The sequence below is a fragment of the Bos taurus genome, chromosome 15 (genome assembly GCF_002263795.3).
Source record: "Bos taurus isolate L1 Dominette 01449 registration number 42190680 breed Hereford chromosome 15, ARS-UCD2.0, whole genome shotgun sequence".
Classification (NCBI taxonomy): Eukaryota; Metazoa; Chordata; class Mammalia; order Artiodactyla; family Bovidae; genus Bos; species Bos taurus.
The window spans coordinates 14,789,218-14,804,015 of NC_037342.1; the positions used below are offsets into that span (position 1 = coordinate 14,789,218).

The following is a 14,798-nucleotide window of genomic DNA, read 5'->3' on the forward strand; positions in this document are numbered from 1 at the left end:
TGCAGCCAACCTTTAAAGAAAAAAGACTGTGGAGCGACATGCTCTCTTGTTAGCATAAAATAATTAGCTAAGTACAAACGGGAAACAAACCAAATGGTGAGGGAGTTTCTGTTGTTTACTTCCTTTCCAATTCTGGACTGCAGTTTCCAAAAGCAACAGGAAGGCAGTTTTGCCCCCAAAATTTTCAAACCACATAAACCATTCCAAACTCCCTTTGATATGCCCCAGCCATCCAGCAGTTCCCGAGAAATCATTCCAGCTTGCTTTCCTTTTCGAAGTCATGATGTGCAGCAGCTCTACATGGAAAGGTACACAGTCAGCCCACGAGCCCATAAAAGGCTCTGACACAGTAAGATAAAGGACCCATAATTTTTCTTTGAATTTTCTCCTGTCGCCCCAACCATAAAATGTGAGAATGCTGACTTATGCAACCAGGGCTGGTCAGTGGGTGGGGTTTCCATTTCTGTTTTTTTGGATAATTCAATGAGAAACAGATTAAATATTCATAGCTCTGCCCTCAGTCTCTTTTTGCAGAAGCCAAAAACTGTCAGGCTGTTTGTAGAGGAAAAAAAAAAATTTTTTTTTTTTTTCCAAATGTCTGTGGTAAGTTTCCCAAGAGTATGGAGGTGATCTGAGCACCAGTGTCAACTTGACATTAAAAATATTTCTTTAATTAAGAGTTTTCTGATTAAATATCCATTGCCAGTAATTTTGGAAATTCAGAAAAATATCAAGAAGGTAGAGTTGATGGCTGCTTGCTGATTAATTAATAGGATATATGTGACGAGGAAAGGGGGAATTGAGTGTAGTGGTTCAGATGGTAAAGAGTCTGCCTGCAATGCAGGAGACACAGGCTCAACCCTTAGGTCAGGAAGATCCCCTGGAGAAGGAAATGGCAACCCACTCCAGTATTCTTGCCTGGAAAATTACATGGACAAAGAAGCATGATGGGCTACAGTCCATGAGGTCGCAAAGAGTCAGACATGACTGAGCACCTTTCACTTCTTCAGGTTTCTGACTAGAACCACTGAGGCAGAGAGGAACATTAGCTCTAAGAGCTATATGTTAGGAAAAAGATAATAAATCATTTAGGACATTTGAACTTGTGCAAATAACATCTGAATGGTTAGCCACAGAAGGAGTGGGAGAAGCTGCTCAGAGCTCAAAAAGAGATAAGAACTGAAGACACAGATTTGAAAGTGCTCTGTAAGCATATGGCATGAAAACTGTGGAAGGAGGTGAGAGAGCCCAGGGATAATGGGAAGCGTTGAAAGGGAATCAGAGATGAACACGAGGAAACAAAGAAGACTGAAGAAGTGTCCAAAGAAGTAAGGTGAAAACTCAGTGGAACGCAAAAAAAATGAAGCCAGTTGGTGTAGACAACATTTTCAAGAGATTTAGTTGTGAAGAGGAGGAGCAAGATGTCAGGGGCCTGTATGCAAAATTGATTTAAGAGATGGGGTGAGACTTGGTCTATCCAATCTTTTAAAAATTGTTTATTTGTTTATTTATTTGGTTGTGCTGGGTCTTAGTTGCTGCATGTGAACTCTTAGTTGTGGCATGTGGGATCTAATTCCTTGACCGGAGATTGGACCTGGGCCCCCTGCTTTGGGAGCATGGAATCCTAGCCACTGGACCACCAGGGGAGTCCCTCAGTCTTCTTTTATAACACAGAGTATGGAAACGCTATCTATACATAGAAGTGTAGATACTTCTATGACATCAGGCCTTAACTTCTCATTCACATCTACTTGGAAAAAAGCACAACTTTGTCTAAATCCAACACTCTACCTACTGCACACCAGCACTCAGGGGGCTCAGCATTGACAGAGGAAAAACACAGGATCATACTGATGAGTTTCACTTCTGTCTCATGATAATTAACCTCAGTGGGTTCTTAGTGCTCCCCAGCAACCCTGCACATCCTTCTGATTCACTCTCCCTTCCACGTGATTATTTGAGACCTTCTCATCCCTCAACAAATCTCCAGCCCCTTCTGCTCCATCCTCAGGCTTAGCTGATGGCCTGGCTTCATATTTCACTGGGAAAAGCCAAACAATTAGAAAAGAATTTCCACAAGCTCCAGACCACATCTCCCCATTGGCATACATACCGTGGTTACTCTAGATGAACTGTCTAGGCCCCTGTCCAGCTCCCTGTCCTGAGCTCAACATTTCGTTCCACTCATCCCTGCCACACCTCCAAGCTTTCTGGGCTGTCTTCCATAATCAGGCAACTAAAGGGTAATGCCTGTCCACACAGGTTGACTCCCAGACCAGTATCTCTTCTGATAGCTTGGTGGCTGTAGTGTGCTTGTTGTCAGCTGCATCCAGTATGACCTCTGAATATGTCCTAAGCTTATTTCTCTTGCTCCATCTTGATTTACTTTCATTTGCACATTTTCTGCTGCAGCAGTCAGACTAGTTATATAGTCTCTACCCAAGCTGTCTGGTTTCTTTCCTGTGTGCCTTTACTTCTGCAGTGTCCTCTGCTTGGAATGATATTCTTTGTGCCTCACTCTGAGCACAACTTCCCAAACTTTTCCTCCTGTCTGGCTAATTCTGCACCAAATTTAACACTGAAAATGCACAACTTTTACCACCAACAGTGAATATCTTTTTTTAAAATTATTTTTTATTGAAGGATAATAGCGTTATAGAATTTTGTTTTCTGTCAAACCTCAACATGAGTCAACTATAGATATACATATATCCCCACCCTTTTGAACCTCCCTCCCATCTCCCTTCCCATCTTACCCCTCTAGGTTGATATAGAGCCCCTGTTTGAGTTTTCTGAGCCATACAGCAAATTCCCATTGGTTATCTATTTTACATATGGTAATGTAAATTTCCATGTTACTCTTTCCATATATCTCACCCTCTCCTCCCCTCTCCCCATGTCCATAAGCCTATTCTCTTTGTCTGTTTCTCCACTGCTGCCCTGTAAATAAATTCTTCAATACCATTTTTCTAGATTCCATATATATGTGTTGCTGCTGCTGCTGCTGCTAAGTCGCTTCAGTCATGTCCGACTCTGTGCGACCCCATAGACGGCAGTCCACCAGGCTCCACTGTCCCTGGGATTCTCCAGGTAAGAGCACTGGAGTGGGTTGCCATTTCCTTCTCCAACACATGAAAGTGAAAAGTGAAAGTGAACTTGCTCAGTCATGTCCGACTCTTCGCGACTCTATGGACTGCAGCCTACCAGGCTCCTCCATCCACTCTGTGCAATAGGCTCTAGGTTCATCCACCTCATTAGGACTGACTCAAATGTGTTCCTTTTTATGGCTGAGTCTTTGTCAACAAAGGTCCGCCTAGTCAAGGCTATGGTTTTTCCAGTGGTCATGTATGGATGGGAGGGTTGGACTGTGAAGAAAGCTGAGCACCGAAGAGTTGATGCTTTTGAACTGTGGTGTTGGAGAAGACTCTTGAGAGTCCCTTGAACTGCAAGGAGATCCAACCAGTCCATTCTGAAGGAGATCAGCCCTGGGATTTCTTTAGAGGGAATGATGCTGAAGCTGAAACTCCAGTACTTTGGCCACCTCATGTGAAGAGTTGACTCATTGGAAAAGACTCTGATGCTGGAAAGGATTGGGGGCAGGAGGAGAAGGGGACGACAGAGGATGAGATGGCTGGATGGCATCACTGACTTGATGGACGTGAGTCTGAGTGAACTCCGGGAGTTGGTGATGGACAGGGAGGCCTGGTGTGTTGCGATTCATGGGGTCACAAAGAGTCAGACACGACTGAGCAACTGAACTGAACTGAATATTCCATGTATCTTTATCCATTCATCTGTCGATGGACATCTAGGTTGCTTCCATGTTCTAGCTATTGTAAGTAGTGCTGCAATGAACAATGGGATACGTGTATCTTTTTCAATTTTGGTTTTCTAAGGGTATATGCCTAGGAGTGGGATTTCTGGATCATATGGTGGTTTTATTCCTAATTTTTTAAGGAATATCCATACTGCCTTTCATAGAGGCTGCATCATTTACCTTCCCACCAATAGTGCTAGATCATGCCCTTTTCTCCACACCCTCTCTAGCATTTATTGTTTGTAGACTTTTTGACGATGGCCACTCAGACTGGTATGAGGTGATATCTCATTGTAATTTTGATTTCCATTTCTCTAATAATGAGCAATGCTGAGTATCTTTTCATGTGTTTGTTAGCCATCTGTATGTCTTCTTTGGAGAAATGTCTATCTAGGTCTTTTCCCCACTTTTTGATTGGGTTGTTTATTTTTCTGGAATTGAGTTGTATGAGCTGCTCGTATATTTTGGAAATGAATCCTTTGTCAGTTGTTTCATTCACTATTATTTTCTCCCATTCTGAGGGTTGTCTTTTCACTTTGTTTATACTTTCCTTTGCTGTGCAAAAGCTTTTAAGTTTAATCAGGTCCCACTTGTTTACTTTTGTTTTATTTCCATTACTCCAAGAGGTGGGTCATAGAGGATATTGCTTTGATTTATGTCGCTGAGTGTTCTGCCTATGTTTTCCTCTAAGAGTTTTACAGTTTCTGGTCTTACATTTAGGTCTTTAATTCATTTTGAGTTTATCTTTGTGTATGGAGTTAGGAAGTGTTCTAATTTCATTCTTTTACATGTGGTTGTTCAGTCTTCCCAGCACCATTTATTGAAGAGGCTGTCTTTGTCCCCATTGTATATTCTTGCCTCCTTTGTGAAAAATAAGGTACCCATAGGTGCATTGGTTTAGGTCTGGTCTTTCTATCTTGTTCCATTGGTCTATATTTCTGTTTTTGTATCAGGACCATACAGTTTTGATGACTGTAGCTTTGTAGTATAATCTGAAGTCAGGAAGGTTGATTCCTCCAGGCCCCTTCTTTCTCAAGACTGCTTTGGCTATTTGGGGCGTTTGTGTTTCGGTATGAATTGTGAACTTTTTTGTTCTAGCTCTGTGAAAAACGCCATTGGTAATTTGATAGGGATTGCATTGAATCTGTAGATTGTGTTTGGTAGTATAGTCATTTTCACAGTATTGATTCTTCCTACCCAGGAACATGGAATATCTCATGTGTTTATGTCATCTTTGATTTCTTTCATAAGTGTCTTATAATTTTCTGTGTGCAGCTCTTTTGTCTCCTTAATAAGTTTATTCCTAGATATTTCATTCTTTTTGTTGCAGTGGTGAATAGGATTGATTCCTTAATTTCTCCTTCTGATTTTTCATTGTATATTTCATTCTTAGTGTAAAGAAATGCAAGTGATTTCTATGTTTTGATTTTGTATCCTGCAACTTTGCTAAATTCACTGATTAGCTCTAATAATTTTCTGATACTATCTTTAGAGTTTTCTATGTGCAGTATCATGTCATCTGCAGTGAGAGCTTTATTTCTTCTTTTCCAATCTGGATTCCTTTTAATTCTTTCTCTTCTCTGATTGTTGTAGCTAGGACTTCCAGAACTATGTTGAATAATAGGGGTGAAAGTGGACACCTTTATCTTGTTCCTGATCTTAGGGGGAGTGCTTTCAGTTTTTCACCATTGAGAATAATGTTTACCATAGGCTTATCATATATGGCCTTTACTATGTTGAGGTAGGTTCATTCTATGCCCATTTTTGAAGAGTTTTAATAAAAAATGGATGCTGAATTTTATCAAAGGCTTTTTCTGCATCTATTGAGATGATCTATGGTTTTTATCTTTCAGTTTATGAATATAGTGTATCACATTGATTGATTTGAATATATTGAACAATCCTTGCATCCCTGGAATAAGCCCAACTTTATCATGGTGTATGAGCTTTTTGTTGTGTTGCTGAAATATGTTTGCTAAATTTTTTTTGAGGATTTTTGAATCTATGTTCATCATTGATATTGGCGTGGAGTTTTCTATTTTTGTGTTGTCTTTGTCTGGTTTTGGTATCAGGGTAGTGGTGGCCTCATAGAGTGAGTTTGGAATTGTTCCTTCCTCTGCAATTTTTGGAAAGAGTTTTAGAAGGATAGGCATTAGCTCTTCTTTAAATTTTTGAAAGAATTCTCCTGTGAAGGTATCTGATCCTGGGCTTTTGTTTTTGGGGAGAGTTTTGACCACAACTTCAATTTCAGTGCCTGTAATTGGGTTGTTCATAATTTCTATTTCTTCCTGGTTCAGTCTTGGAAGATTGAACTTTTCTATGAATCTGTCCATTTCTTCCAGGTTATCCATTTTATTGCCATATACTTGTTCATAATAGTCTCTTATAATCCTTTATATTTCTGCATTGTCTGTTGTAACATCTTCTTTTTCATTTCTAATTTTGTTGATTTGATTCTTCTCTCTTTTATTCTTGATGAGTCTGGCTAAAGGTTTGTCATTTGGTTTATCTTCTCAGAGAACCAGCCTTTCATTTTATTAATCTTTACTATTGTTTCTTTCATTTCTTTTTCATTTATTTCTGCTCAGATCTGTATGATTTCTTTCCTTCTAATAATTTTTTTTCTTCTTTTTCCAGTTGTTTCAGGTGTAAATTTAGATTGTGTATTTGGTGTTTTTCTTGCTTCTTGAGATAGGAATGTATTGCTATAAACTTCCCTTAGAACTGCTTTTGCTCCACATCATAGGTTTTGAGTTGTCGTGTTTTCATTATTATTTGTTTCAGAAATTTTTTGATTTCCCTTTTGATTTCTTCAGTAACCTATTGGTTATTTAGAAATGCGTAGTTTAATCTCCATATGTTTGTGTTTCTTACAGTTTTTTTCTTATAATTGATATCTAGTCTCATAGCGTTGTGGTCAGAGAAGATGCTTGATACGATTTCAATTTTCTTAAATTTACTGAGGTTTGATTTGTGACCCAAGATGTGGTCTATCCTGGAGAATGTTCCATGTGCACTTGAAAAGAAGGTATATTCTTCTGCATTTGGATGGAATGCCCTGAAGATATCAATGAGATCCATCCCATCTAATGTATCATTTAAGGCTTGTGTTTCCTTACTAATATTCTGTTTTGATGATCTGTCCATTGGCACCCCACTCCAGTACTCTTGCCTGGAAAATCCCATGGATGGAGGAGCCTGGAAGGCTGCAGTCCATGGGGTCGCTGAGGGTCGTACACGACTGAGCGGCTTTCCTTTCCTTTCCATTGGTGTGAGTGGGGTGTTAAAGACTCCTACTATTATTGTGTTACTGTCAATTTCTCCGTTTGTGTCTGTTAATGTTTGTCTTATGTATTAAGGTGCCCCTAAGGAAATGGCAACCCACTCCAGTGTTCTTGCCTGGAGAATCCCAGGGACGGGAGAGCCTAGTAGGCTGCCGTCTATGGGGTCACACAGAGTCGGACACGACTGAAGCGACCCAGCAGCCGCAGCAGCATGTTGGGTGCATAGATATTTACAACTGTTATGTCTTCATTTTGGATTGATCCCTTCATCATTATGTAGTGTCCTTCCTCACCTCTTGTAATCTTCTTTATTTTGAGGTCTATTTGTCGGATATGAGAATTGCTACTCCAGCTTCTGCTTACCATTTGCATGGAATATATATTTTTCATCCTTTCACTTTAAGTATATATGTGTCTTTAGGTCTGAAGTGCTTTTCTTGTAGACAGCATATATATGGGTCTTGTTTTTGAATTCATTCAGCCAGTTTGTCTCTTTTGTTTGGAGCATTTAATCCATTTACACTTGAAGTAATTATCAATATGTATGTTCCTATTGCCATTTTCTTAATTGTTTGGGGTTGATTTTTTAGATCTTTTTTCTTCTCTTGTATTTCTAAACTATATAAGTCCCTTTAACATTTATTGTAAAGCTGGTTTGGTGGTACTGAATTCTCTTAGCTTTTGCTTGTCTGAAAAGCTTTTAATTTCTCCATCAATTTTGAATGAGATCCTTGCTGGGTAAAGTAATCTTGGTTGTAGATTTTTCCCTTTCAGTACTTTAAATGTATCCTGCCATTCCCTTCTGGCCTGCAGAGTTTCTGCTGAAAGATCAGCTGTTAAGCATATGGGGTTTCCCTTGTATGTTACTTGCTGCTTTTCCCTTGCTGCTTTTAATATTCCTTTTTAGTGTTTAGTCTTTGGTAGTTTGATTAGTATGTGTCTTGGTGTGTCTCTCCTTGGATTTACCCTGTATAGGACTCTTTGTGCCTCTTGGACTTGATTGACTATTTCCTTTTCCACTTTGGGGACATTTTCAATTATAAATCTCTTCAAAAATTTTCTCATACCTTTTCTTTTTCTCTTCTATTTCTGGGACCCCTATAATTTGAATGCTGGTGTGTTTGATATAGTCTCAGAGGTCTCTGAGACTATCCTCAGTTCTTTTCATTCTTTTTACTTTATTTTGCTCTTCAGAAGTTATTTCTACCATCTTATCTTCTAGCTCACTGATTTGTTCTTCTGCTATTAATTGCTTCTTGAGTATTTTTAATTTCAGTAATTGTGTTGTTTGTCTCTGTATGTTTATTCTTTAATTTCTCTGCTGCTGCTTCTGCTAAGTTGCTTCAGTCATGTCCGACTCTGTGTGACCCCATAGATGGCAGTCCACCAGGCTCTGCCATCCCTGGGATTCTCCAGGCAAGAACACTGGAGTGGGTTGCCATTTCCTTCTCCAGTGCATGAAAGTGAAAAGTGAAAGTGAAGTCACTCAGTTGTGTTGGACTCTTAGCGACCCCATGGACTGCAGCCTACCAGGCTCCTCCATCCATGTGACTTTCCAGGCAAGGGTACTTAATTTCTCTAGGTCTTTGTTAATTGATTCTTGCATTTTCTCCATTTGTTTTCAAGGTTTTTGATCATCTTTACTATCATTGTTCTGAATTCTTTTTCAGGTAGTTTTCCTATTTCCTATTCATTTATTTGGACTTTTGTGTTTCTACTTTGTTCCTTCATTTGTGCATTATTAGTCTGCCTTTTCATTATTTTTTTTCAACTCATTGTGTTTAAGGTCTCCTTTTCACCAGGGCTTCCCTGGTGGCTCAGATGGTAAAGCATCTGCCTGCAATGCAGGAAACCTGGGTTTGATCCCTGGGTTGGGAAGATCCCCTGGAGAAGGAAATGGCAACCCACTCCAGCACTCTTGTCTGGAAAATTCCATGGATGAAAGAGCCTGGTAGGCTACAGTCCATAGGGTGGCAAGGAGTCGGACACAACTGAGCAACTTCACTGGTTCACTTCCCCAGGCTTCAAGGTTGAATTCTTTCTTCCTTTTGGTTTCTGCCCTTCTAAGTTTGGTCCAGTGGTTTGTGTAAACTTCATATAAGGTGTGATTTGTGCTGAGTTTTTGTTGTTGTTGTTTGTTTGATTTTCCTCTGATGGGCAAGGCTGAGTGAGGTGGTTATCCTGTCTGCTCTTGATTGGGTTTGTATTTTTGTTTTGTTTGTTGTTTAGATAAGATATCCTGCACAGGGTACTACTTGTGGTTGGGTGATGCTGGGACTTGTATTCAAGTGATTTCCTTTGTGTGAGTTCTCATTATTTGATACTCCCTAAGGTTAGTTATCTGGTAGGGTCTTGAAGTCAGTGCTCTAACTCCAACTGTTTTTCCAACTGTTTGTGACCCTATGGACTGTAGCCCACCAAGTTCTTCTGTCTGTGGAATGTTCCAGGCAAGAATATGGGAGTAGGTTGCCATGCCCTCCTCCAAGGGATCTTCCTGATCCAGGGATTGAGCCCCCCATGTCTCTTGTGTCTCCTGCTTTGGCAGGTGGATTCTTTACCACTGCACCACCTAATCAAGTCTATAAGTCCTCTGAACTTCGGTTTCTGAACCTGTAAAACAGGGATGATAACACTTACCTCAAATTTCTGCTGCAAGCATTAAATTAGATAAAGTGTGTACAGCACTTGACACAGTGCCCAAGAGACAGCTATTGCTGTATAAATGTTATTTCCTCCCCCACATACTCAGCAGCTAAATTATTTGTCCAAAACTCATTTGCCAATCAGCAATTTTATTTCCTCTGGCTGGAACTGTGGAAGTTATGGATACAGAAGAACCCACTAAGATCCCTTTTGATCTTACCGGAAAGCCTTAAGATAGAGGGCAAATGAATGCTGAACTGACTGGGATGATGAAGAGTCTCAAATAGGATTTAGAGAGGAGAAATATTAGAAAATCAGTGAAATTTGGCTAGAGTAGGAAAAGGTGTTACTAGAATTCACTGGGAAGCCATAGAAAAGTATACTAGAAAAGAATGAGTTTCATTTCAGGTACCTCTTCTAAGGATTTGGTTGTGATGATGAAACAGAGCAAGACCCTGTAGTCCTTGTCCCCCAAGTCCTTTACCTGCTTTTATTCTGTGGATATACTTTAGCCAAAGAATAAGTTTAATCAGAAAAGTGAGAAAATGCAGAAACAAAGGAAAACAACCAAAGGAGACCAAATAATAATACTGTAGTCACTAACCTTTAGCTGCTTCTCAAGGGCTATAGATAATATTCTGAACCATATCCTGTGAGCTGTTTTATAGATACTGAAACCCCCACTGCATGGTAGAAGTTAACTACATGATGACCAGAGTGTAGCTATGACATAAACTGTATCAGTTCCAAGAACTGGCCTCAAGGAAATGGGAACAAACCAACCCTGGAACCGAAGATTCACTGTGCTTAAAACAATCAAGATGACATTAGTGGGACAACTGATGACGAACTACAAGATTACTTTCAGAGCCAACTGTACTATGTCTGCCTGTAGCCCACTCCCTTAGCCTATAAAAGCCCTTGCCCACTCCCATTGATTGTCAGTGCGTAGGGGTGGGGAGCAGTCAATCTTTGGACAGGCATCTGCACTCCCTCTTTGTTGCCAGCTTGCAAAATAAAGCAAACTTTTCTTTCCAGCAACCCTGTCCCTTTTTTTGGCTTTTTTGGCAAGCAGCTGGACCCCACTTTCAGTTACAAGAAGGACCAGCTCAGGTCCTGAGAGCAAGAATGCCCTGCTTGATCACTAATGTCTGCTGTGACTATACAATGGGCTTTCCCCAGACAGATGCAGCTGCCTGCTTACCGAGACCATCCCAGAGTATCATGGGAAGGTGAGGAATGAAAACTATTCTTAGCTGCCCCTTTCAGAGGCTTTCCATTCTTTTTTTCCTTTTGGTGCCTCAGACTTGGGCTTATCAATCACCTCACTCTGACCGGGCTGGTTGGGCAGGACCTGCTACATTCTGGAAACTTGGCAAGCTCACCATCACAGTTCTTACAATTTAAAAAAGGTGAAAGTTCTGTCCTGTGAAGAACTAAGGTTTGCCAGTGGCCTCCAGGGAAGCACCATTATAAAACGTCTGATGGTTTCTGTCCTAAATATGCCACATTGTGAAAAATGATGGCAAGAATGTTAATTCCAAGTAGGCTTCCCTGGGGTTCCTCACATGGAATAAACTGGGTTACCTGAGGATGAATGGTGGCTCTGTCATCAAATATGGAATATTCTGCCATCTTTCATCTGTCCTAATGGTCTCTCAAGTCATGATATCTGTTAGGAAGCCTCTGTGGGAAGGATCAGGCCACTTCACACATGACTAGAAGGGACCTCAAAGGTTTATCTAGCACTGAGTCACAGTGGTAAGGGAAGGATCTAAATTACTCTTAGAAAGTTCTAGAAGATTTTGTATTTTGATGTTTCCTTAAAAGACATCTATGTTCTGTGAGGAAGGCAGAGTTAAAAGACTTTGCCTCATGTCTTTGCTAAGGGTTGATATTAAGTGACATATGATATTAAGACATACATGTCCTATGCATAGCATCTATAACACATCATCTCTGAGGAAAGGACTGGGTTCCCTTGCCCCCTCAAAGACAGCAATCAGCAAACGATTTATTCAGCAAACTCTTAGGGCTTATCAAGGTGGCATACTATATGTCGCGTTCCCAAGGGAAGCTCATAACATGGAATGGCCACTGCCTACTCCACCACCCCATTCCCCCTCCAGAAAAGTTGAATTGCCATGGGAACAGACAGAAAAGAATGTCTGATGTGCTGCTGGGAGGTATGCTCAAGGATGTGAAAATACAGACTTATGAGGAGGATGTCGGGGTGCGTCTGCATTCCAGACAGACGGCCAGTCCATGCAGAGGCCTGGATGCATGACGGGGCCCAGCTTGTTTGGCAAGTCAAGAGCAAAGGGCGTAGCAAAGAAGTTGTTAGAGACGGGAGGCACAGACTTCCCACAGTAAGTGGGAAACTTAGAAGCCAGTCTACTTCATCACAGTGGTAGATGGCTCTTTTCTACTATCCCTTTGGCCTGTCTCCACTCCTTATGTCAGTAGTGCCTTCAACACTACTGTGAAGCTGCCCAGCCACCCTTGCTTATCTTTTAGTAATGGCAACCCCTTTCCCCCTGGAGAATCATCCATTTCCTAGTTTTATACCATGTGGTTTGGATGCAGCTGGGCCTCTCTCCTGACCGTGGGGGAAGCTTTGTGAGCCAGGAGTAGCCAATCAGAGCATGGCATCTACTGGCTGCTGTAATAGGCTAAGGAATGAGTATGTGACTCAAGCTAGATCCTTAAGACCTAGTGTTAGGAATTTTGCTGCATTTTTGGAAAGAGAAACACTCCACTGTTACCCTTGTGCTTCCCAAGTGACACTAGTGGTAAAGTACCTGCCTGCCAATGCAGGAGACATAACAGACACAGATTCGATACCTGGGTTGGGAAGGTCCCCTGGAGGAGGGCATGGCAACCCACTCCAGTATTCTTGCCTGGAGAATCCCATGGACAGAGGAGCCTGGCAGCTACAGTCCATAGGGTCACAAAGAGTCAGACATGACTGAAACGACTTAGCAGGCATGCATTGTCACCTTATCCTCATTCCCTTGGATTATGTGAACTTTTAGTGATTTTTACCATCACTTAGAGAAATGACTCTAGAAAGAAACCATTATTGAGAATAACAAAGCTAAGAGGTGGTGAAAGACGAATCACATATATTTTCTGAGCACCTGGATCTATTAATAGTTATACTTGTAGTCAACTCAGCTCTTTGTTTTTTACAGTGACATGAAACAATAAGCCCTTTGTACAATTAGATATGTTGCTTGCAAGCAAAGTGGCTTCAGAGGCCCTAGCCGCTGTCACTTCAGTGAGTCATACTGCCTTGGGATATTTATTAACTGGATTTGACTCAAGGACCTGAGTCTTGGAAATCTTTTAATTCTCCAAGGAGGACAATTATTCAAATAGGAAATGTTGGATGGCCATTGATCCAAACACACTTAGCTGCTTTGACTCCCTATCCAATATGGGCTTCTTAATAAATGAATGTGCTTCCATTCATACACAGAGTTGGAAGGAGGACTGTCCTACTCTGAGGTTAGGAAGTCTAGCCTTCGATGATGAAGTCCCTCTTGAAGATTCATACAGGGCGGGCACAGTAGCTCTAGGGGTCTTGCCACTTTGACAATGCTTATTCTCCTCTTGGTCTAAGCAGTTGATATTTAATTTACACATTCTATTTCTTGGCCTTGACATAAAATAGGACTTCTTAAAATAGGAGTTCCTGCTGGAATACTGTACTCATTGGCCAACAGTAGTTATCACTCGAGTCTGCTCAACCATTATAGGTAAAGAAAGTAAGAGGATTTGGAATCAAATAGACCTCAGTTCTTTTTGCCTTTTCATACTGTTCATGGGGTTCTCAAGGCAAGAATACTGAAGTGGTTTGTCATTTCCTTCTCCAGTGGACCCTGTTATACAAATAGACCTTCAGGACCCAGATATCCACAGTGCTGTGATCACTCACCTAGAGCCAGACATCCTGGAATGTGAAGTCAAGTGGGCTTTAGGAAGCATCACTTCAAACAAAGCTAGTGGAGGTGATGGAATTCCAGTTGGGCTATTTCAAATCCTAAAAGATGTTGCTGTGAAAGTGTTGCACTCAATATGCCAGCAAATTTGGAAAACTCAGCAGTGGCCACAGGACTGGAAAAGGTCAGTTTTCATTCCAATCCCAAAAAAGGCCAATGCCAAAAAATGTTCAAACTACTGCAGAATTGCACTCATCTCACACACTAGCAAAGTAATGCTCAAAAGTCTCCAAGCCAGGCTTCAACAGTATGTGAAATGTGAACTTCCAGATGTTCAAGCTGGATTTAGAAAAGGCAGAGGAACCAGAGATCGAATTGCCGACATCTGTTGGATTATCAGAAAAGCAAGAGAATACCAGCAAAGCATCTACTTCTGCTTTATTGACTATGCCAAAGCCTATGACTGTGTGGATCACTACAGACTGTTGAAAATTATTAAAGAGATGGGAAAACCAGACCACCTTACCTGTCTCCTGAGAAATCTGTATGCAGATCAAGAAGCAACAGTTAGAACTAGAAATGGAACAATAGACTGGTTCAAATTGGAGTACATCACTTTGGAGTACTCAAAAGGAGTACATCAAGGCTGTATATTGTCACCATGTTTATTTAATTTATATGCAGAGTACATCATGAGAAGTGCTGGGCTGGATGAAGCACAAACTGGAATCAAGATCACCAGGAGAAATATCGACAATCTCAGATACGCAGATGACACCACCCTTATGGCAGAAAGTGAAGAAGAACTAAAGAGCCTCTTGATGAAAGTGAAAGAAGAGAGTGAAAAAGCTGGCTTAAAGCTCAACATTCAGAAAACAAAGATCATGGCATTGGTCCCATCACTTCATGGCAAATAGATGGGGAAACAATGGAAACATTGACAGACTTGATTTTCTTGGGCTCCAAAATGACTGGGGATGCTGACTGCAGCCATGAAATTAAAAGACACTTTCTTCTTGGAAGAAAAGCTATGACCAACCTAGATAGCATATTAAAAAGCAGAGACAGTACTTTGCCAACAAAGGTCCATCTAGTCAAAGCTTTGGTTTT

General features: G+C 40.9%; 1 long non-coding RNA gene across 1 annotated transcript in view; it reads left to right on the forward strand.

Moving 5' to 3' along the window:
- Nucleotides 1-14,798, forward strand: part of LOC132342302 (uncharacterized) — a 41,943-nt gene that overhangs the window by 15,149 nt on the left and 11,996 nt on the right. Inside the window, exon 2 of the long non-coding RNA XR_009490620.1 lies at nt 2,974-3,090. This is a non-coding gene — a long non-coding RNA (uncharacterized lncRNA). The remainder of the gene's footprint in view (nt 1-2,973; nt 3,091-14,798) is intronic.